The 22598-nt window shown below is 38.6% G+C and overlaps 1 protein-coding gene across 7 annotated transcripts in view; it reads left to right on the top strand.

Moving 5' to 3' along the window:
• CNTN1 (contactin 1) overlaps nt 1-22598 on the top strand; it is a 370454-nt gene that overhangs the window by 113240 nt on the left and 234616 nt on the right. Inside the window, exon 1 of one of the 7 annotated variants that reach the window (XM_039340673.1) lies at nt 8967-9161. The exons of the other annotated variants lie outside the window; for them this stretch is intronic. The gene's annotated coding sequence lies outside the window, so the exon portion shown is untranslated. Of the gene's footprint in view, nt 1-8966; nt 9162-22598 lie in introns of those variants that run through there. 7 annotated transcript variants of the gene reach the window in all.

Here is a 22598-nt window from a genome sequence, read left to right on the forward strand (position 1 = left end):
TTTCTTGCCTCAATGTAGAACCTTACTTTTTTCACCATTGAATTTCATTTTGTTAGATAGTGCCCAGTGTTCAGTTCTGTCCAGGTCTTCCTGTATCTTAAGCCTGTCTTCTGGAGTGTTGGCTATTCCTTCCAGCTTCGTGTCATTCGCAAATTTGATGAGTTCCCCATCTATCCCCTTGTCCAAATCGTTGATGAAGATGTTGAAGAGCACTGGGCCCAGAACAGAGCCCTGGGGCACCCCACTACACACTTCCCTCCATGTACATGCGGTTCCATTGAGGACCACATGTTGAGTACGGCCGGTCAGCCAGTACTCAGCATCTGGTGGTGATGCTGTCTAACCCACATTTTTCTATCTTATCGAGTAGTAGATTGTAATGTTAAACAGTTCAGCTGAATAATATGTTTGTAATGGGCCATGAGAATGTTCTGTGCAACAAGAAGAGGAGCTGCAGCCTAGACAACAATTGGACAAAAGGTATCTTTGCTCACAGCTAGCATGGAGGTAAAGAAAACATCTCAGAAAGGACTCTAATTCTCTGGAAAGTAAAGGCCAGGGCAGGAGAAATGTTTTCAGACTTGCAAGATTCTGATATTGTAATTTATAATAAAGGTTTCATGGTTTGATTTCTTGTCTGAGCTACTTAAAAGGGCTGATAATATTGCAGGAGCTTAGTTGTTGACAATAAATCTTTATTGTTATCTATAAATCTTTTATAATTCATTGTCTCTGGGATCCCTGTTCCAGGTAAAATCTGCCCACTCAGTATACGCTGGTTGGGAGGGATGTTGAGGATATTTGTCACCCCAAGAGATCCTGGAGCAAAAGTCTACTTTCTTCTTTTCCTTACCTGGAGCAGCTTATTCCTCAGGATAAGGATGACCCTCACACTGTTGATATTCAGAAAAACTGTAGAAGTGGTGTTGTTACACATAGCCTTCAGTCAATTAAGCAGATAGCCAAGATAATTTTTAGTTATCAACTTACAGTATTGGTTTTATGATATTGTGTTTTATGATTTAGAATGTTTTGAGGAGGTATTGTAGCATATACATTACTTATGAACTTGAAGTAGCAATTACAAGTACTTGAAGTAGCAGTTATGAAAAGCAGTTCTGGTGGAATGATGTCCATTGGGATATTTTATGTATTTATTATTAGATTTATATCTTTCTTTTGTACTGTTCCCACCTCTTATTTTCCCCACAAAAACAATACATGTGAGTTAAGGTGAGTTAGGGAGAGAGACCAGCCCAAAGTCACCTATCCAGCTTTCATGCCAAAGAGAGACCACAGTCTCTTAGTTACTAATCCAGCACTTCCACCACTACCCCAGATTAGCTCTCATGTCATGGAAAATTGGAAGCAAATGAATAACCCAGTTTGCTAGAACAAAGAACAATAATGAGCAAAAACAAAGTAGTGTGAATTTGTTTAATAGCCTGAGTGAACAAAACATTCTTTTAGTGCTGCTGAAATTCTGACAGATAAGACAGCAAGTTCTAAATGTGTTCTAAAAGCTATTCACTTGGAAAACGTGCCATTGTCCTGAGAAACCTTGATGGTAAGCACAAACATCCCAGTGAGATCAACAGAAATGTTGTGCTCTGTAGCCAGAATTCAGACATAGTTTGTAAAATTCTAAGTGGTTTTAGGAGAAGACGTAGAGAAATACTGAATTAAAGTATACAAATATTCCTTTTCCAGTACAAAGAACTTTTGGATAAATGTTTTATTTCATATTTCAAATGGAATGTGATTAATATTTTAGATAGATTTATTTAGATCTGCCTTAAATATTAATCATGTTCTCTAAACATCTTTATGCAGGGAAAGACTTAAAACTATTATTACAATTTAAAATGAATCTGCATTCCCTTTCTCACTATATGTGTATATGCTGTGGCTGGCAATGACATCTACTTTTGATATACATTTTGTATATATTGGCTAGGGTTCTGAAACTTTTTCAAACACCAAGTATCTATGAAATAAACATACATATGTAAGTCATTGCTGCCATAGTAAAGAGGCCTGCCATGTCCCCCTTAATTTTTTTCATTTCACAATTTTACTCCATAGGGACTAGACAGGTAAATCCTCTTACAGCTATCTAGCCTTACTTGCCCAGTACCGGTGGATTCCCATTCAAAAGAAAGAAAGAAAAAGAAAGAAAGAAAGAAAGAAAGAAAGAAAGAAAGAAAGAAAGAAAGAAAGAAAGAAAGAAAGAAAGATCTACACTGATAGAGGTTCAATGTCGTCCATTGCTTCAACTGCTTTGGTGAATTGTTTCTTCTTCCTCCCCAATATTCTTCTATCTTTATGTGGTTCAGTATAATTTATTTTATTAATTTAAGTGCCATTTAAATTAAATTAGGATTCCTAGAATATTCTGGCATATTTGATAATCTGAAATATCCTTGAATGTTTAAATTGTACTCATATCTGTACAATTTCTAAAAATTTAGTGATTTCCTCATTATTCTGGGACAAGGTTTCGTCATGGATGTAGATGGTATAATGAGTAACAGATTTATGGAGTCAATGACAAACACTTATTTAAATCATTCTGTATAGGAATATATATATAGCCATATAGCAAATCATTTGAAATTGGTATAATATTATATTAGCATATTCAAGAGATTTACACAGTACTAATCTTTGCAGAGATAGAAGTGTAGTTGCTGTAGAATGCTTGCAGAAATGCTACAGAGGCATTCTGCGCTGGATCAATCAGCCTTCTGTTAACTTACTAGCTTTTTAAAAACCTATCTAAGTTAGTAAATATCACTATCTTGTGGTAAGGAATTCCAGAGATAAATTATGCACCACATGAATAAATGTTTTATTTTGTCTATTCTCTTTCCAATCAGCTTAGTTTCTGATTTATCCAGACAGTTATATTCTTTTTAATGTTTTCTTGTTTTAAGTGTAAGACTTCAGATGACTTCCAAATCTAACAAACAAATATAATTATAGTTAGTTGCTCCAAGTCTGAACCTGAGATGGCTTTACAGCACTCTCTGACTAGTTTACAATGTCAGCATATTGCCCCCAACAATCTGGGTCCTCATTTTACTGACCTCGCAGGATGGAAGGCTGAGTCAATCTTGAATCCTGTCATAATTGAACTCCAGGCTGTGAGCAGTTTGCTACAATACTGCATTTTAACCACTATGTCACAATATTAAATTAAATTATAAGTCATATCTTAATATTAAAGCTAAATTGAGAGTTGGACAACAATTGACTTCATTGTGTCCTTTTTTTTCTATTACTGTTTTGATCTAATAATGATCAAAGGTTATGGCTTAGAATTATGTGTTAGATATTGGCTGCTAAGTGTTATTTAACGAACTGTGTTTAAATTAACTATAATGTATTGCAAACAATAAACACAGTCTCTGTGTGAAAATCAATATTTTGATGCTTGAAAATTCTGTAATAGATGTATCATTATAATAATAATAATGATAAAGTTGGAAGGAACCTTGGAGGTCATTTAGTCCAACCCCCTGCCCAGGCAGGAAACTCTATATCATTTTGGACAAATGGCTGTCCAGTTTCTTCTTAAAAACTTCCAGTGTTGGAGCATTCACCGCTTCTGGAGGCAGGTTGTTCCACTGGTTAATTGTTCTAACTGTCAGGAAGTTTCTCCTTAGTTCTAGGTTGCTTATCTCTTTGGTTAGTTTCCACCCGTTGCTTCTTGTCCTGCCTTCAGGCGCTTTGGAAAATAGCTTGACTCCCTCTTCTTTGTGGCAGCCCCTGAGATATTGGAACACAGCTATCATGTCCCCCTCGTCCTTCTCTTTGTTAAACTAGACATACCCAATTCCAGCAACCGTTCCTTATATGTTTTAGCCTCCAGTCCCCTAATCATCTTTGTTGCTCTTCTCTGTACTCTTTCTAGAGTCTCAACATCTTTTTTACATCGTGTAAGATACTTCACATGTCGTACTGTTTTAGCTGAAGAAAACAATTGATGTTAAGTGAATTCATCTTATAAAAAGAATATGCTTTTTTAAAATGTATCAAGAACCCCAAAAGCTTAACTGATATTCAATAGACTGTGGAATGAATATCTTTTTGTAAACAATTAATAAAATAATACTGAAAGATAGACCTCTTTAATTATTTACACACTAAAAGTATTTTCTCTGAATACTGCATTACTGTTTTACATGCAGTTTAATATTTTACATTGTGTATTCTATTAATTTGGATTGGAATGCGCTCTTCTGCTAATCACAGAAGAGAGCATTCATACAACTTTTTCATTATGCAGTACTCCATATGCTTTGTGTTTTTTTATTGGCAAGAGACTAGTGAATTTCAGTTTAACAGTATCTAAAGTGTTTTGTTTTGGATAAAACTGCCATTACTGGAAACAAAATATAAAACTAAGATTTATCTGTTGAGAGAGAAGAGACTTAGAAGAAGACAAAAACCCACAACATTTTAAAATAGTAATTGGCTGTTATACGAATGTGGACACTCAGGATTACCATTAAGAACTACCATCTTCTAAACAATCAGCATCCTATCTCCTCTGTCCTGACGACCACTATCCCCGTTGTGTTGCTTACACATATTGATCATGATGATTTGGAAACAACAACAGAAAACCCAGGGTGGTGTAGCTGAAAATGGGACCACTTTGTACAATATGGGGAAAGGCTAACTCTTTTCACAGCTTCTTTGTTTTCCACACAAAGCCTCTATGCACCAGATTTGAGGTGCTGAAAAACAAAAGTGGAACAACAGAAAAACAGCTATAGGACTAGCTCCTTTTTATGGCTATTCCTGCATCACACTTTTTTTCTTGGATTACTGGCAACTGAACCATACATTAGTAATTTTTCCAGGTTAGGACAAAATATTGGAGTGCAGTTAAGACAATTTATAATCATACCGATTGGCATAATTACAGATTGGAGTTATAATGCTTTTTCTTAACCATAAAACTTGATTCACAATCTGTGAACATACAATTACAATTTGGCTTAGTGCATTATATAACTATGTACAGTAGGTTTATCTTTTGTAGGCTTAACTTACCTACTTATTTTGTATTTATCTCTATTATTTTATTTATTAAACATTCTTAACATTTCTAAATTAAAGTGAATTGTTAGCAAGTTCACTGTTAAAAATATAAGGCCAATAGTCTATGCTTAATGAATGAATGTTTTAAGGAATTATGCATTTGACTGAAGCTCCAGATCCATTGCAAGCCATAATGTAATTTTTTTATGCCCAACATAATGTGGAAAGAAAAATCTTCTTCAGGGTCCAGTCTAAGCCAGGAATAATCAAAATGGAGACTGCTTTAGAAAGAAGGTTGCAGTTTTTTGAAGAGGAGAGCTAGACAGAAAGATGGCTCTGGAAAAACTGACCAAAGCAGGGAGTGGTGGGTTTTTATACTTTTTGGGGCTCTTGAGGTTGTTTCCTGTTCCTGTTTGAGGCTTTGTATTTCCTGTGTATTTGATCTGAGTCTGAGTGTGCCCTTTTGGTATTGGTGGGTTAATCCTATCATGTTTTCTGTCCTTAGAATTTGGGTGGGGGTATGTAGATCAAATCAAAAGTTGGAATTAAGATTGCTGGGAGAAATATCAACAATCTAAGATATGCAGATGATACCACTCTAATGGCAGAAAGTGAAGAGGAACTGAAGAGCCTCTTGATGCAGGTGAAGAAGGAGAGTGCAAAAGTTGGCTTGAAACTCAACATTAAGAAAACCAAGATCATGGCATCCGGCTCTCTCAATTCCTGGCAAATAGATGGGGAAGAAATGGAGGTAGTGACAGATTTTATTTTCCTGGGCTCCAAGATCACCGCAGATGGGGACTGCAGACAAGAAATTAAAAGACACTTGCTCCTGGGGAGGAAAGCTATGGCAAATCTAGACAGCATACTAAAAAGCAGAGACATCACCCTGCCAACAAAAGTGCGTATAGTCAAGGCCATGGTTTTCCCAGTTGCAATGTATGGCTGTGAAAGTTGGACCATAAGAAAGGCTGAAAGCAAAAGAATTGAGGCCTTTGAACTATGGTGCTGGAGAAGACTCCTGTGAGTCCCTTGGACTGCAAGGCATTCAATCCAGTCAGTCCTAGAAGAGATCAACCCCGACTGCTCTTTAGAAGGCCAGATCCTGAAGTTGAAACTCAAGTACTTTGGCCACCTAATGAGAAGGAAGGATTCATTGGAAAAGAGCCTGTTGCTGGGAAAGATTAAGGGCAATAGAAGAATGGGACAACAGAGAATGAGGTGGCTGGATGGAGTCACTGAAGCAGTAGGCGTGAGCTTAAATGGACTCCAGAAAATGGTAGAGGACAGGAAGACCTGGAGGAACATTGTCCATGGGGCCGCGATGGGTTGGACACAACTTTGCAACTAACAACAACAACAACAACAACAATGTAGATTTTCGGTGTCTTTGTCTTCCTAATAGCTTCCTGGTTCCTATCTTCTTGAATGGATTATTACATCTGCATTTCTAAAAACTGACCTCTGCCTCGTTTCTGCTTGGAGGAGGGGCTGGGGCTGGTTTCTGGGGACTGGTTTCTGTCTTTTTAAAGATCTTCTTCATTATTTCTTTGGGGAAATATATTATGCCTTTTTAATATTTCCCAAATTATTTATTTCTCTGGATTCTTCCCACAATAAATTACATCAAAACTAAAATTATGTAGATATGTGAAAAAGATCCCTGGACTTCCCTTGGTTTAAACCCCGACTGCTCTTTAGAAGGCTAGATCCTGAAGTTGAAACTCAAATACTTTGGCTACCTAATGAGAAGGAAGGACTCACTAGAGAAGGGCCTAACGCTGGGAAAGATTGAGGGAAATAGAAGAAGGGGACGACAGAGAATGAAGTGGCTGGATGGAGTCACTGAAGCAGTAGACGTGAACTTAAATGGATTCCAGAAGATGATAGAGGACAGGAAGACCTGGAGGAACGTTGTTCATGGGCTTGCAATGGGTCGGACACGACTTCGCAATTAACAACAAGTTATCATATTTTTATTATAGTATGTAAAATTCCCTGTCTCATTCTTCCATGTGCTGAGATTAGTTTAAACTCTTCCATATTATAATATATACTTGATGAAATTGAAAAACAAAGGCTATTCTCTCTTTGGAGGAGGAGGAGAAGGAGGAGGAGGAGGAGGAGGAGGAGGAGGAGGAGGAGGAGTGTCTATGGAGATTCTGAGTCATCCGGGTCATAGTTATCCTAAAGATGCATTTTCATGAGGTAACTGGACTTTCTTGTTTTTCTTTGAAGACATTTCACTTCTCATCCAAGAAGCTTTTTAGCTCTGCTGAAGGAGGAGGAAGAGTATTTTTTTTTTAAAAAAAGCTTTTTTTAGTGAAAAAATGTATAAACCTTTGAGTTTGTTTTGAAAGAATATTTACATACAGAGAAATCTTTGGAAAAAAGGGGACATAGGTGTGAAGAAGGCTGATTAACTGCAGAATTATTCTACTACATTTCTACTAGAAATGACATTCCTGATCATGGTGAGAAGTCTCATTTCCAGTTGGAAAGCAGATTTTTCTTCTTCATGAATTAAAAACAATACAAATCAGTTTTCTATAGTAGTTTCCTGTTGGAAAGTGGTATTTTGGATGCTCTTGTAAATGTTGGAAAATAATTTTAACAGATATTTACTCCCATTTTACAAAATTCATGGCTATTGTTAATTCATATTGTATGATATAATAATGTTTTCATGTGCGATTATAAAGATTTGTTGACAATTTGAATTGTTCTTTCAAATATTTTATGATTAAAGACATGGAATTTATTGGAACAGGTTGAGACATTAAACTTTATTTGTCACAATGAACCTAATGTAATTTTGAGGATTAAAACGGATTCTGTTTTTGATATGTCTTGTGACATTTCTGCAAACACTATTCTCCACCCTTCCTTTTATTTATTGGTATGTTGGATTCAATTTTAAAGTGAAGCAAATACTTATGTTTAGTGTCCTTAAATAGTTTTCATTTATCAAGCATATTTTTAGAAATGTATCAATTCCCATTTGAAAAGTTGTAACTTTTTAAAAATTGTATTTAGAATCTATGTTCTAAAATTATTCCTATTTCATAATTTATTTGATTTCTATCCCATTTTATAAAATTATGTTTTATGAAAACAGGAAGTTGCTAGGAATACTAGGAACTATAGCTAACTCTCATTAATTGCTGTCAATTTGATAAGGAAATTGAATTGAAGATTATTTAATTTTAAGTGTTGTAATTTTCAAGACATTTAATCTACTTCTTGATTTCAGTGTAGCAATACAAATTATAATATATATAAAATGATTAAAGTAACAAAAAAAAATCTAATGTTATTCTTGTTTTCTGGTCTTAGTAAAATATATCCCGTGGCAATAGGAGAAAATCTTTATTAGATAAAATTGAGTATAAATAATCTAGCAGGACTGATAATACATATTTAGAATAAATTGTGAAAGGAAAAAAGAGTAATTGACAATGTATTTTTTCATCCAAAAATAAGGACAGTATATAAAATAAAGATGTGGGAAGAAATTTAGCTGTATCATGCCATGCAATTCAGTGCTGCAAGCTGACCAACTGTTTGCTGCAGTGAATCAGTGCTTCTTGATTGTTTTAGTAATCTGATCAATATATTTCCATTATGGACTGCAGTGCTAGTTGCAGGAAATATCCTGATTATTTTAATATATTCATTTTGCATTTTTTTGCTTTAGTCTGGAGACTGAATAATATGGATCTCATTATTATGAGATGATCCTTTGCAGAAAGTGATTGCAGTCAAATCAGGCCAGAGCTGTGTGGGGGCTGCTTTTTAAAAAAGAAGATAAATCCTTGAGTTTACCTGCTTAGAACAGCTGATTTAAAAATGTAGCCATCTACAGAGCTAGTTTCCTGCCCCTAGCCTGTTTTCCCCAGAAGATTGGCTGAGAGACAATAGCAGCTGTGCTTTGCTCTGAAGTCACAGCTTGAAATCTCAAGTCATCTCATCTCCCTGTTCCGTTTTTCTCTTTTAATTTGCTTTCTGCCACAGAAGAGAATATGTGAAGTTTTGGAGTGCAGCTATCTGCATTTCATAGCATTTATTTAAGATATTTATTATGGACAAAAAGAAATTCTTCAGCTAAGGTAAATACATACATACATATACATATGCATATACATACATATACATATACATATACATACATATACATATATATATACATATATATTTCTAACCCCTTATATGTCAATTTAGGAAGACAAAAAGGGTTGAGGCAAGCTTATGGTGATGCTAAGGCTATTGCATTTGCCTCAGTCAAATTGCTGGTTTCAACTTTTTAAGAGAGTGTGTGGGACCTAGATAATTTTGGGGCAATTCTTTTGTAGCAGGCATCTGAAGAGTGATTATAATGTGGAAAGCTTCTTGATTTTTTTTTTAAATACTGTTTGTAGTAAATTTGGATATTTTATTGAAGATGTCTTACAGGAAGGGGGCATACTATATTAAGCTGATACAAAAGATCATCTACACATTATCAATACCAACAATGCTATTAATGTTATCTGGACTTGATGACTACATTGCTTTATTTTCATGCACACCAGGTAAAACATCACCATTTGTTGTTAAAAACATTCGTGGTGCTTAAGATTCTCAAATGGGCAAAGAGTTTGAATGATGTAACTTAGGAAACATATCTGTATATATATAATTTCATTCTAAATTTCTTAATAATGCTGAAATATTTTAGAAAAAACTGTAGATGGTAACTATAATGCAACAGTGTATTACTACATAAGGATGAAGAATTAGTATATCTGTATGCATTGCTCTTTGAAATTAGGAGTCAAAAGCAGCACTAGATGGCTATTATGAAAATAAAAAATCCATTTAGTTTGTATTTAGTGGAATGTTTACGATTTGTGGAAGAATGGTTTATATGCAAAACTCCATAATAACTGCATATACATTTGTATACATTTGATGTTTAATAAATGCTAATGCATTATGCAACATAGTGAATAGTATCAAAAACGCTATTAAATATAAGCTATGCTAAATTTATTAGATATCTGACAGCTTTTTAATATTGTCTGAAATATATATGTACTAGTTAATCATAGCATTTAAATATTCTTGGCTTTAAAATAATTAGTTTTAATAATATAGATATTATAAAAGTTTCACTTTCTAAAGTAATAATACTAAAATAAAATCTTATTCTCAAAATTTTAGTTACCATTTATTGTAATGCAATATCTGCTTTCCACTTAATGATTTTCATCTTTTGTCCCATCTCTATTCCTGTTTTTAACTTTTTGACCTGTTGCTTTCATAGCTATTAAATACATCTTTTTCCTATAAACTCAACTCAGTTTTAACCTCTACATAACTTGCAGTTCAGTAATATCTCATTAAAACTTCTGAACACTTTCAGTACAATAAATAGCTTATTCTAACTTGAAATCTATTATGTGCAATGTTTTTATAGCTGTTCTTTCTTTTCTATATAAATATTCATTGAATATTTCTACAGGAATACATTTTGCTTTTGCTTTCTTTCCTGTTGGAATCCACTTTATTCTTACTTTCCTCTTATATGCTATTTATATTATTTAATTATTAGATTTACATCCCTACTTTTACTTTAGGTGCTCAAGGCGGTATACACAGTGCTTCCTCTTTTCATTGTCCACCACACAACATATTTTACTATTGCTTTAAATCCAACACAGAATTTTGTCCTGGGCTTTATTTTTTTTCCCCATTTACCATCCTAAATTTGGTTTATTGCCATGTCATACATTTTTCCAGTTACAATAGTGCAAAGCTCTAATCCCTTTGTTTCCTCAAAATGTTTCTCAAATGCAAGCACTTGTTAAATTCTGTTCTTTATTTTTTAGTGCACTCCAGTGTTATAAAATAATAGGTTGAAGATAAAATGAAATCTTATTAAGTACTCCTCCTTACATACATACTTTATTAAATTGCTACAATGGCGTCATACTCCTTCCAAAAATCCCATAATTATCTGGTTGAGATGAGCGGCTATAAAATTTGAATACATAAGTAAAAATAAAGTTTCACATAATAGTAATAGTAGTAAAGTTGGAAAGGACCTTGGAGGTCATCTAGTCCAACCCCCTGCTCAGGTAGGAAACCCTACACCATTTCGGACAAATGGCTGTCCAGTCTCTTCTTAAAAACTTCCAGTGTTGGAGCATTTACTGCTTCTGGAGGCAGGCTGTTCCACTGATTAATTGTTCTCACTGTCAGGAAGTTTCTCCTTAGTTCTAGGCTGCTTCTCTCCTTGATTAGTTTCCACCGTTGCTTCTTGTCCTGCCTTCAGGTGCTTTGGAAAATAGCTTGATTCCCTCTTCTTTATGGCAGCCCCTGAGATATTGGAATACTGCTATCATGTCCCCCCTTGTCCTTCTCTTCGTTAAACTAGACATACCCAATTCTAGCAACCGTTCCTTATATGTGTTAGCCTCCAGTCCCCTAATCATCTTTGTTGCTCTTCTCTGTACTCTTTCTAGAGTCTCAACATCTTTTTTACATCGTGGTGACCAAAACTGGATGCAATATTCTAAGTGTGGCCTTACCAAGGCATTGAAGAGTGGTATTAATACTTCATGTGATCTTGATTCTATCCCTCTGTTAATGCAACCTAGCACTGTGTTGGCCTTTTTGGCAGCTGCAGCACACTGTTGGCTCATATTTAGGTGATTGTCTAATAGGACTCCGAGGTCCCTCTCACAGTTACTACTATTAAGCATGGTGCCACCTATGCTGTACTTGTGCATTTGGTTTTTCTTGCCTAAATGTAGAACCTTGCTTTTTTCACCATTGAATTTCATTTTGTTAGTTAGTGGCCAGTGTTTAAGTCTGTCCAGATCCTTCTGTAACTTAAGCCTGTCTTCTGGAGTGTTGGCTATTCCTGCCAGTTTGGTGTCGTCTGCAAATTTGATGAGTTCCCCATCTATCCCTTCATCCAAATCGTTGATGAAGATGTTGAAGAGTACTGGGCCCAGAACAGAGCCCTGGGGGACCCCACTACACACTTCCCTCCATATAGATGCAGTTCCATTGAGGACCACTTGCTGAGTACGGTCGGTCAGCCAGCTACGGATCCATCTGGTGGAGATGCTGTCTACCCCACATTTTTCTATCTTATCAAGTAGTAGGTTGTGATCTACTTTATCAAATGCCTTACTGAAGTCCAAGTAAATTATGTCCACAGCATTCCTCTGATCCACTAATTTTGTCACTTGATCAAAGAATGCAATAAGATTTGTCTGCATGATCTATTTTTGACAAACCCATGTTGGCTTTTAGTAATGACTTTGTTTGTCTCTAGGTGTTCATTGATTCATTGTTTGATTATCTTTTCCAGGATCTTCCCAGGTATTGAGATCAGGCTGATAGGTCTGTAATTTCCTGGATCCATTTTTTTCCCTTTTTTGAGGATGGGAACTACATCAGCTCTTTTCCAGTCCTCTGGTAGTTCCCCTGTGTTCCAGGATCTTTGAAAAATATAGTTCAGTGGCTCCGATATCACATCTGCCAGTTCCTTGAGAACTCTGGGGTGTAATCCATCTGGTCCTGGCGATTTGAACTCATCTAGGCTGGACAGGTGCTCACTTACCATTTTCTTGCCTATCTTAACTTGTGTTTCTATTTTGTTTTTTAATGGCACTATTTTTGATAAGTTGATCTGTTTTTTCCCTTTGTGTAAAGACAGATGCAAAAAATGAGTTAAATAGTTCTGCTTTCTCCCTGTTTCCTGTCACCTTCTTGCCACTTCCACCCACTAATGGACCAACCATTTCCTTCACTTTTTTCTTGTTTTTTACATGTTGAAAGAAGCTTTTTTTGTTATTTTTGACTTTGGTTGCAAGCCTTAGTTCATTTTGGGCCTTGGCTTTCTTCACTTCATCTTTGCAGGCTCGGGCTGTTTGCTGATATTCTGACTTAGTTATGTTCCCCTCTTTCCACTTTCTATACTTGTCCTTCTTATCTTTCAATTGATCAGAGAGTTCCTTATGCAGCCATGCTGGTTTCTTTTGAGAGCTGTTGTTTTTCCTCTTTGTTGGTATTGTGCTAGACTGTGCTTTTATTATCTCATTTTTCAAAATTTCCCAAGCTTCTTGAGTTGTTTTCCCCTTGAGGATTCTCATCCATGGAATCCTTCCCAAGCCCTCTCTAAGTTTATTGAAATTAGCTCTCTTGAAGTCCAAGACTCTAGTTTGACTGTGTTCTATTGCTTGTGCTTCTATAATGTTGAATTCTAATATTGCATGATCACTTCCTCCCAGGGTTCCTATGGCTTCAACACCGTCTATCATTTCATCTCTGTTAGTGAGAATTAGATCCAAAAATCCCCTAGTTCCCTTCTCTACTTTTTGGGAGACAAAGTTGTCTGCTAATCCCCTAGTTCCCTTCTTTACTTTTTGGGAGACAAAGTTGTCTGCTAGGTTTGCCGGGAACCTGTTTGATCTTCCATTTGGTGCGGAGTTTGTCTCCCAGTTGATGTCAGGGTAGTTAAAGTCCCCCATTACTATTGTGATGTGCTTCCTACATACCTTAGTTAGCTGACTAGCAAAAAGTTCATCTATTTCCTCTGTTTGGTTGGGTGGTCTGTAGTATACACCTATGGCAATGTCATTTCCCCCCCCCCCCTTTTATATTGACCCAAATGCATTCAAGACAGTTTTTATCATTGTTGTGCTCTATTTCTGTGGAGATGTAGTTATTTTTTATATAGAGAGCAACTCCACCTCCTCTTTTATTTGGTCTGTTTCTTTTAAATAATTTAAATCCCTCTAGCTGTGTGTTCCATGTGTGGGTTTCATCCCACCATGTTTCCGTAATGGAAACAATATCATATCTGCCCTCATTAACCTGAATTTCTAGTTCACTGTTTGCTGTTCATACTCTGTGCATTGGTGTATTTGAGTCCTTTGTGAGTGGCCCTGTGTTTCCTTTCTACATAACCTGTGTGGTGCCTGAGTTCCCCTATTGTCTTACCACCTATTTGGTTAGTGCACTTTATGTGGCACTCGCTATTAGAGGCTTCATTTTGCTTGATAGCAAGGTTGGTATTCTTGTCCACACACACATCTATGCTACATGCACTAATAGCCCTATAATTTTTAAATTGCCGGGGACAGGGTTGTTCTGTATCAATTAACTCCCTGCTGTTTAGTTTAAATTTCCCTCCAGAAAATCTGTGAATTTATAGCCCAGTAACTCAGTCCCCTTTATGGATTACTGCCTTGTCGTGGCAATGGGGCTTGCATAACTCAATGAAGCTATAAGCTATGCCGTGCAGGGCCACCCAAGACGGACAGGTCGTAGCAGACAGTTCTGACAAAATGTGATCCATTGGAGAAGGAAATGGCAAACCACTCTAGTATCTTTGCCATGAAAACCCCATGGACAGTACTAAAAGGCAAAAAGATATGACGCTGGAAGATGAGCCCCTCAGGTCAGAAGGTGTCCAATATGCTACTGGGGAAGAGCAGAGGGCTAGTACTAGTAGCGCCAGAAAGAATGAAGTGACTGGGCCAAAGCCGAAAGGACGCTCAGCTGTGGATATATCTGGTGGTGAAAGGAAAGTCCGATGCTGTAAAGATTTTTTCTCCATAGGAACCTGGAATGTAAGATCCATGAATCAAGGCAAGCTAGACGTAGTCAAAAAAGAGATGACAAGACTGAACATCGACATCTTAGGAATCAGCGAACTAAAATGGACAGGAATGGGTGAATTTAACTCAGATGACCATCAGGTATACTACTGTGGGCAAGAATCCCTCAGAAGAAATGGAGTAGCCTTCATAGTCAATAAAAGAATAGGAAAAGCAATACTGGGATACAATCCCCAAAATGACAGAATGATCTCAATTCGAATCCAAGGCAAACCATTCAATATCACAATAGTCCAAATCTATGCCCCAACCACTGGTGCTGAAGAGGATGAAATTGACCGGTTCTATGAAGCCCTACAGCACCTTATAGAATTAACACCAAAAAATGATGTCCTTATCATCATGGGGGATTGGAATGCTAAGGTAGGAAGCCAAAAGATAACCGGAATAACAGGCAAGTTTGGCCTTGGAGTACAAAATGAAGCAGGGCACAGGCTAATAGAATTTTGTCAAGAGAATATGATGGTCATAACAAACACTCTTTTCCAACAACCCAAGAGACGGCTCTACACATGGACATCACCAGACGGTCAACACAGAAATCAGATTGACTATGTGCTCTGCAGCCAAAGATGGAGAAGCTCTATACAGTCAGTAAAAACAAGACCAGGAGCTGACTGTGGCTCAGATCATGAGCTTCTCGTTGCAAAATTTAGGCTTAAATTGAAAAAAGTAGGGAAAAGCACTAGGCCACTCAGGTATGAACTAAATCATATTCCTGATGAATATACAGTAGAGGTGACAAATAGATTTAAGGAATTAGATCTGATAGACAGAGTGCCTGAAGAACTATGGATGGAAGTTCGCAACATTGTACAAGAGGTAGCAACTAAAACCATCCCAAAGAAAAAGAAATGCAAGAAAGCAAAATGGCTGTCTGAGGAAACTTTGCAAATAGCTGAGGAAAGAAGGGAAGCGAAAGGCAAAGGAGAAAGAGAAAGATACACCCAATTGAATGCAGAATTCCAGAGAGTAGCTAGAAGAGATAAGAATGCCTTCTTAAATGAACAGTGCAAAGAAATAGAAGAAAACAACAGAATAGGGAGGACCAGAGATCTCTTCAAGAAAATTGGAGATATGAAGGGAATGTTTCATGCAAAAATGGGCATAATAAAGGACCAAAATGGCAGGGACCTAACAGAGGCAGAAGAGATTAAGAAGAGATGGCAAAACTACACAGAAGAACTATACAAGAATGAGCTTAACGTCCCAGATAACCACAATGAGATGGTCACTGACCTCGAACCAGACATCCTAGAATGTGAAGTGAAATGGGCCTTAGAAAATCTGAGCAACAACAAAGCTAGTGGAGGTGACAGTATTCCAGCTGAGCTATTCAAAATCTTAAAAGACGATGCAGTAAAAGTGCTACACTCAATTTGCCAGCAAATTTGGAAAACTCAACAGTGGCCACAGGATTGGAAAAGGTCAGTTTACATTCCAATTCCAAAGAAAGGCAATGCCAAAGAATGTTCAAACTATCACACCATTGCACTCATTTCACATGCTAGTAAAGTTATGCTTAAAATCCTACAAGCTAGACTCCAGCAGTATGTGGATCGAGAACTACCAGAAGTACAGGCAGGATTTCGAAGAGGCAGAGGAACTAGAGATCAAATTGCCAACATACGCTGGATCATGGAGAAAGCTAGGGAGTTCCAGAAAAACATCTACTTCTGCTTCATTGACTATGCAAAGCCTTTGATTGTGTGGATCACAACAAATTGTGGCAAGTTCTTAAAGAGATGGGAGTACCAGACCATCTCATTTGTCTCTTGAGAAACCTATATGCGGGTCAAGAAGCAACAGTGAGAACCGAACACGGAACCACTGATTGGTTCAAAATTGGAAAAGGAGTCCGGCAAGGCTGTATACTGTCGCCCTGCCTATTTAACTTATATGCAGAGCACATCATGAGAAAGGCAGGGCTAGATGAATCAAAAGTTGGAATTAAGATTGCCGGGAGAAATATCAACAACCTAAGATATGCAGATGATACCACTCTAATGGCAGAAAGTGAAGAGGAACTAAAGAACCTTTTGATGTGGGTGAAGAAGGAGAGTGCAAACGTTGGCTTGAAACTCAACATTAAGAAAACCAAAATCATGGCATCCGGCCCTCTCAATTCCTGGCAAATAGATGGGGAAGAAATGGAGGTAGTGACAGATTTTATTTTTCTGGGCTCCAAGATCACCTCAAATGGGGACTGCAGCCAAGAAATTAAAAGACGCTTGCTCCTGGGGAGGAAAGCTATGGCAAATCTAGACAGCATACTAAAAAGCAGAGACATCACCCTGCCAACAAAAGTGCGTATAGTCCAGGCCATGGTTTTCCCAGTTGCAATGTATGGCTGTGAAAGTTGGACCATAAGAAAGGCTGAGCGCCAAAGAATTGAGGCCTTTGAACTATGGTGCTGGAGAAGACTCCTGCGAGTCCCTTGGACTGCAAGGCGTTCAAACCAGTCAGTCCTAGAAGAGATCAACCCCGACTGCTCTTTAGAAGGCCAGATCCTGAAGTTGAAACTCAAATACTTTGGCCACCTAATGAGAAGGAAGGACTCACTGGAGAAGGGCCTAATGCTGGGAAAGATTGAAGGCAATAGAAGAAGAGGACGACAGAGAATGAGATGGCTGGATGGAGTCACTGAAGCAGTAGGTGTGAACTTAAATGGACTCCAGAAGATGGTAGAGGACAGGAAGACCTGGAGGAATGTTGTCCACGGGGTCGCGATGGGTCGGACACGACTTCGCAATTAACAACAACAACAACAACTCAGTCCCTTTTTTTTGATGGATGCAAACCATCATAAATTCCTTTTCTCTTTCAAATGACAGCATGGACATCAATTATCTTACCAATGGAAATGTAAAAGCTGCAGAACAGTGTGAATGATTGAATTAATGTATGAAAGTACAATTTTGTAAAATGTTATGGGAGGAAAAAACCCTCAAAAGTTTGTAAGAATGAGTTTTAACTCAGTTTTGAATCAATTTAGACATAATGGTCGGTATAAATTTTGACAATTTGCTCTAATACAGTAAGTTGATATGTTAAATACAGGGTATAACTGTACCTAACATACTGTATTTGTGTTTTGTCCTTAAGAATTGTCATTTTTAATAATAATTTTTTAAAAACATCTAATTTGCCCTGCATTAAACAAATACATAATCACATTAAAGGTAAAACAAAAAGATTATAAACTTGATGTTTCCAAAATTTATCTTTTTAAAAATATATATCTGTTTTTAATCTTGCTTTCCACTTGATAACATAGTAGGGATGTTAGCAAAGTTATACTATAGAAATTTCAAATACTTTATGAATATTATTGGTTATTTATTTCCAGAGTTATTTACCAATACAGGGATAGAAGGTAAAGTCTTATTTGAACTGAGCTGACCTTCAAGTGACTATATACACACAGTTTTCTTGGAAATACTACAGTTACTTGCCAATATCTTCTTCCAGGATTTTATTTTTATTTTTTTTAATTTCCCAATCTTGGCTTTTCTGATCAGCTGTCATTAAAGTATTAGCCATTTCCAGCCCTGCCTAGGTTTTTTGAGATTAACTATGATATGCATGTGTCCATACATGCGCATGCGCGTGTGTGTGTGCACACACACACTCAGATTTATTTGTATTCACAGTTACGGTGTAATGAAGTTCTGGCAGGATATAAAAGGATATAAAGAGAGTAGTTTTAAATTGTCCATTTACTATCATACTGGGTTGTAAAACCTTAAATCCATTGTCAGCTAACAACAATGTTCAAGTGAAATGAACCTGCAAGATTCCAAAAAGCACTGCATCTCCAGTCATAGAGTTCAAGGGTCTAGCTACTATCAAAATAAGAATATTGTGATAGCAAGAACTGAACTTTTAAATTGCAGCAGCTTTAATTACCTTTGTCTCCCATCCAAATGCAGGCTAAACAGCCTTATTTCTTCACCTAGTTCGGGGGTAGGCAACCTTTTATGATTCATGGACTTCAACTCCCAGAATTCCTGAGCCAGCCATGCTGAGGGGAAAGGGAGAGGTTTCCAAGCTGAGCCATGCTGGCTCAGGAATTCTGGGAGTTGAAGTCCACGAGTCATAAAAGAGCCAAGGTTGCCTACCCCTGACCTAGTTAATTTCTGTACTCAATCCTCTACTGCGAATCATCCCAAGAACTGTGAAGAAGATCATAATCCTCTGCATCAGAATCAGGCTAAGATCTTCATGGCTCATACTCAGGTTCAAGAGTAACGTAGTATTTCTGGGTTCCCAGGTTCTTTGGATTAATACTTTTCTGAATGTAATTTGATAGATGCAAATAGAAACTGATGGCTAAGGGGAAAGATTGTCTTTAGTGTCATTAATTTATTCAATTTCTTTATCCACCCATCCTAAACAAGGTACTTTTATGTTATATTTAGGCTTTATATAGTGTTGAAAGAAAAATCTTCATCAGGGTTCAGTCCAAGCCGGAATAAACAAAAGGGAGACTGCTTTAGAAAGAAGGTTGTAGTTTATTGAAGAGTAGAGCCAGACAGAAATGTAGCTCTGGGAAAGCTGACCAGATGTAACTGGGAGTGATGGGTTTTTATACCTTCATGGGCTTTTGTGTTTGGAGTAGTTTCCTGTTCCTGTGACATGAACTTTGACCTGAGCTTTTGAGTGTGTCCTTTTTGTATTCTGATGGTGGTGGGTTAATCCTATTATGTCCTAAAGGTCATATCCTGCTTCCCTGTGGCTAATGGCTAATGGCTAATGTCCTGGTTAGATTATTTGGGTGAAGGGTTGTTGGTTCTAGGCATCTTTGTCTTTCTAATCCTATCAGTTCCAAGCTTCCTGGCTACAGTCTTTCTGAAAGGAATATCAAATCTTCATTTCTACAGACCTGGCCTCTGCCTAGTTTCTGCTTAGGGAGAGAGACTTGGAACTGACTTTGCCTAAGATTTTTCATTATTCCTTTGGGGAAATATAATATTCTTTCCTTTTTAATATCCCCCCAAAATATTTCCTTCTCTAGGAGGGGGGATGGGTGCTGACTTCCAACAGTAGCATAAATTTATAAAGAATAATTTTTATTATGTTAAAGATTCTATATGAGTTCCATTTCCTGAATTACAATGCCTTGCCTTATATCACTGTAACTTTTTACATAGAATTCACACTCAGTGAGTGTTTTCTGCATAGAGTTTCTGAGCTAGTTGAGTTTGATGAAACAGCTTATTTATTTATTTATTTTTAAAATTTATAAGCCGCCCCACTGCCGAAGGACTCTGGGCGGCTAACAATAAAAAACACATAAAACATAACAAAACAAACAATGCAAAGACAGTCATCCAGGGGTCAGGTTTTATAAACCCCAGGCCTGCCAGAAAAGCCAGGTCTTAAGTAGTTTACGGAAGACCAACAGGGTGGGAGCAGTCCTAATCTCCGGGGGGAGCTGGTTCCAAAGCGTGGGCGCCATCACAGAGAAGGCCCTCCTCTGCGGCCCCGCCAAATGGCACTGCTTGGCCGACGGGGCCTGAAAGAGGCCCAGCCTGTGGGATCTAACCGGGCGTAGGGAACTATGAGGTAGTAGGCGGTCTCGCAAATAGCCTGGCCCTGAGCCATATAGGGCTTTAAAGGTAATGACCAACACCTTGAATTGGACCCGAAGACCAACAGGCAACCAGTGCAGCTCACGGAGGATAGGTGTAACGTGGGTGTATCGAGGAGCACCCACTATCACTCGCGCGGCTGCATTCTGGACCAACTGTAGTCTCCGAATACTTTTCAAGGGTAGCCCCATGTAGAGCGCGTTGCAGTAGTCCAGACGTGAGGTGACAAGGGCGTGAGTGACTGTAAGGAGAGCCTCCCGGTCCAGGTAGGGTCGCAACTGGTGCAACAGGCGAACTTGTGCAAAGGTCCTCCCAGCCACAGCCATCAATTGATGTTCCAAATTCAGCTGTGGATCAAGGAGGACACCCAAGTTGCGAACCCGCTCCAAAGGGGGTATATTTTCCCTCACAAGAGTCAACACTGGACAGTCGACATGATCCTTGGGAGGCAACATCCAAAGCCACTTGGTCTTGTCAGGATTGAGCCTGAGTCTGTTAACCCCCATCCAGACCCTCACGGCTTCGAGGCAACGGCCCATCACATCGGCCGCTTCACTGAGAGAGCTCAGGGAGGAGATATATAACTGGGTATCATCAGCATACTGATGAAACCTCACCCCGTGCTGTCTGATGATCTCACCCAGCGGCTTCATATAAATGTTAAATAGGAGGGGAGAGAGGACCGACCCCTGTGGCACGCCGCATTCAAGGGGCCTCGGGGTTGACCTCTGCCCTTTCACCAATACCGATTGCGACCGGCCAGAGAGGTAGGAGGAGAACCACCATAAAACGGTGCCTCCCACTCCCACCCCTTCGAGTCGTCGCAAAAGGATACCATGATCGATGGTATCAAAAGCCGCTGAGAGGTCAAGTAGCACCAAGACAGAGGAATAACCCCTGTCTCGGGCCTGCCAGAGATCATCCATCAGCGCGACCAAAGTGGTTTCTGTGCTGAAGCCGGCCTGAAGCCAGATTGAAAAGGGTCTAGATAATCCGCTTTATCCAGGGACCGTCAGAGCTGGAGCGCCACCACTCTCTCTACAACCTTCCCCACAAAGGGGAGATTGGAGACTGGACGGAAGTTATTTAAATCAGCCGGGTCCAGGTAGGCTTCTTGAGCAGGGGCCTCACAACCGCCTCCTTCAGGGATTGCAGGAAAGACCCCTCCCTCAACGAAGCGTTGATCAACACCTGGAGCCAGCCTCGTGTCACCTCCTTGGCAGCCGAGACCAACCAGGAAGGACACGGGTCCAATAAACAAGTGGAGGCGCTCATTGCTCCCACCGCTCTGTCAACATTCTCAGCGGTCACAGATTCAAATTCATCCCATAAAACTGAGCTAAGACCTGCCCCAGTCATCTCAGAAGGCCCTGCCCAATCGGAGTCTAGGTCTGTCCGAATCTGAGCGATTTTGTCTGATAGGAATTGCACAAATTCCTCCGCTCTACCCTGTAAGGGCTCCCCAGCTTCCCGAACATTAAGTAGGGAACGGGTCACCCTAAACAGGGCAGCGGGGTGAGATTCTGCAGATGCAATAAGTGCGGAAAAATGCGAACATTTTGCCGCTCGTATCGCCACTAAATAAGTCCTAATATAGGCTCTTAGAAGTGTCCGGTCGGATTCGGAGTTACTAGCCCTCCAGCGTCGCTCTAGACGTCTCTTCTGACGCTTCATCTCCCGTAGCTCCTCGGTAAACCAAGATACCCTCCGGGATCCACAATCATGGAGAGGTCGCAAAGGCGTGATCCGGTCTAACGCCCCTGATGCCGCCTTATTCCAAGCAGCAACCAAGGACTCAGCCGGTTCGTGGAGGAGGGAATCAGGAAAACCCCCAAGCGCTATTTGGAACCCCTCCGGGTCCATTAAACGCCTGGGGCGGAACCACCTAATCAGTTCCGCCTCCCTGCTGTGGGGGAGTAGGATCGAGAAATCTAACCTCAACAGGAAGTGATCCGACCATGATCCGACTTATGAGAGAGAATTACCTGCTTTTTAAAAAATTGTCTTGCATGTTGAGTCACTGAGAGTAATTTTGGACTGACAAGCAATATATTATCCAGCAGTTCTTGTAGCCAAGCAAGATTTTTTTTCACATAAAAGCGCAATGAAACATGTATTAGGCTTTTATGTGAAAAAAATCTAATTTGACTACAAGAGTTGCTGGATATACATTATAGATAAGGCTTAGAAATGCTTACCAACTTAAACAGTATATTAAATTAGAAATTGTGGGTGTGTTAATGAAAATATCTAATCCAGTTGGGTGAATGAATAT

The sequence above is a fragment of the Crotalus tigris genome, unplaced genomic scaffold (genome assembly GCF_016545835.1).
Source record: "Crotalus tigris isolate CLP2741 ecotype Arizona unplaced genomic scaffold, ASM1654583v1 scf7180000017753.6788120, whole genome shotgun sequence".
NCBI classification, from domain to species: Eukaryota; Metazoa; Chordata; class Lepidosauria; order Squamata; family Viperidae; genus Crotalus; species Crotalus tigris.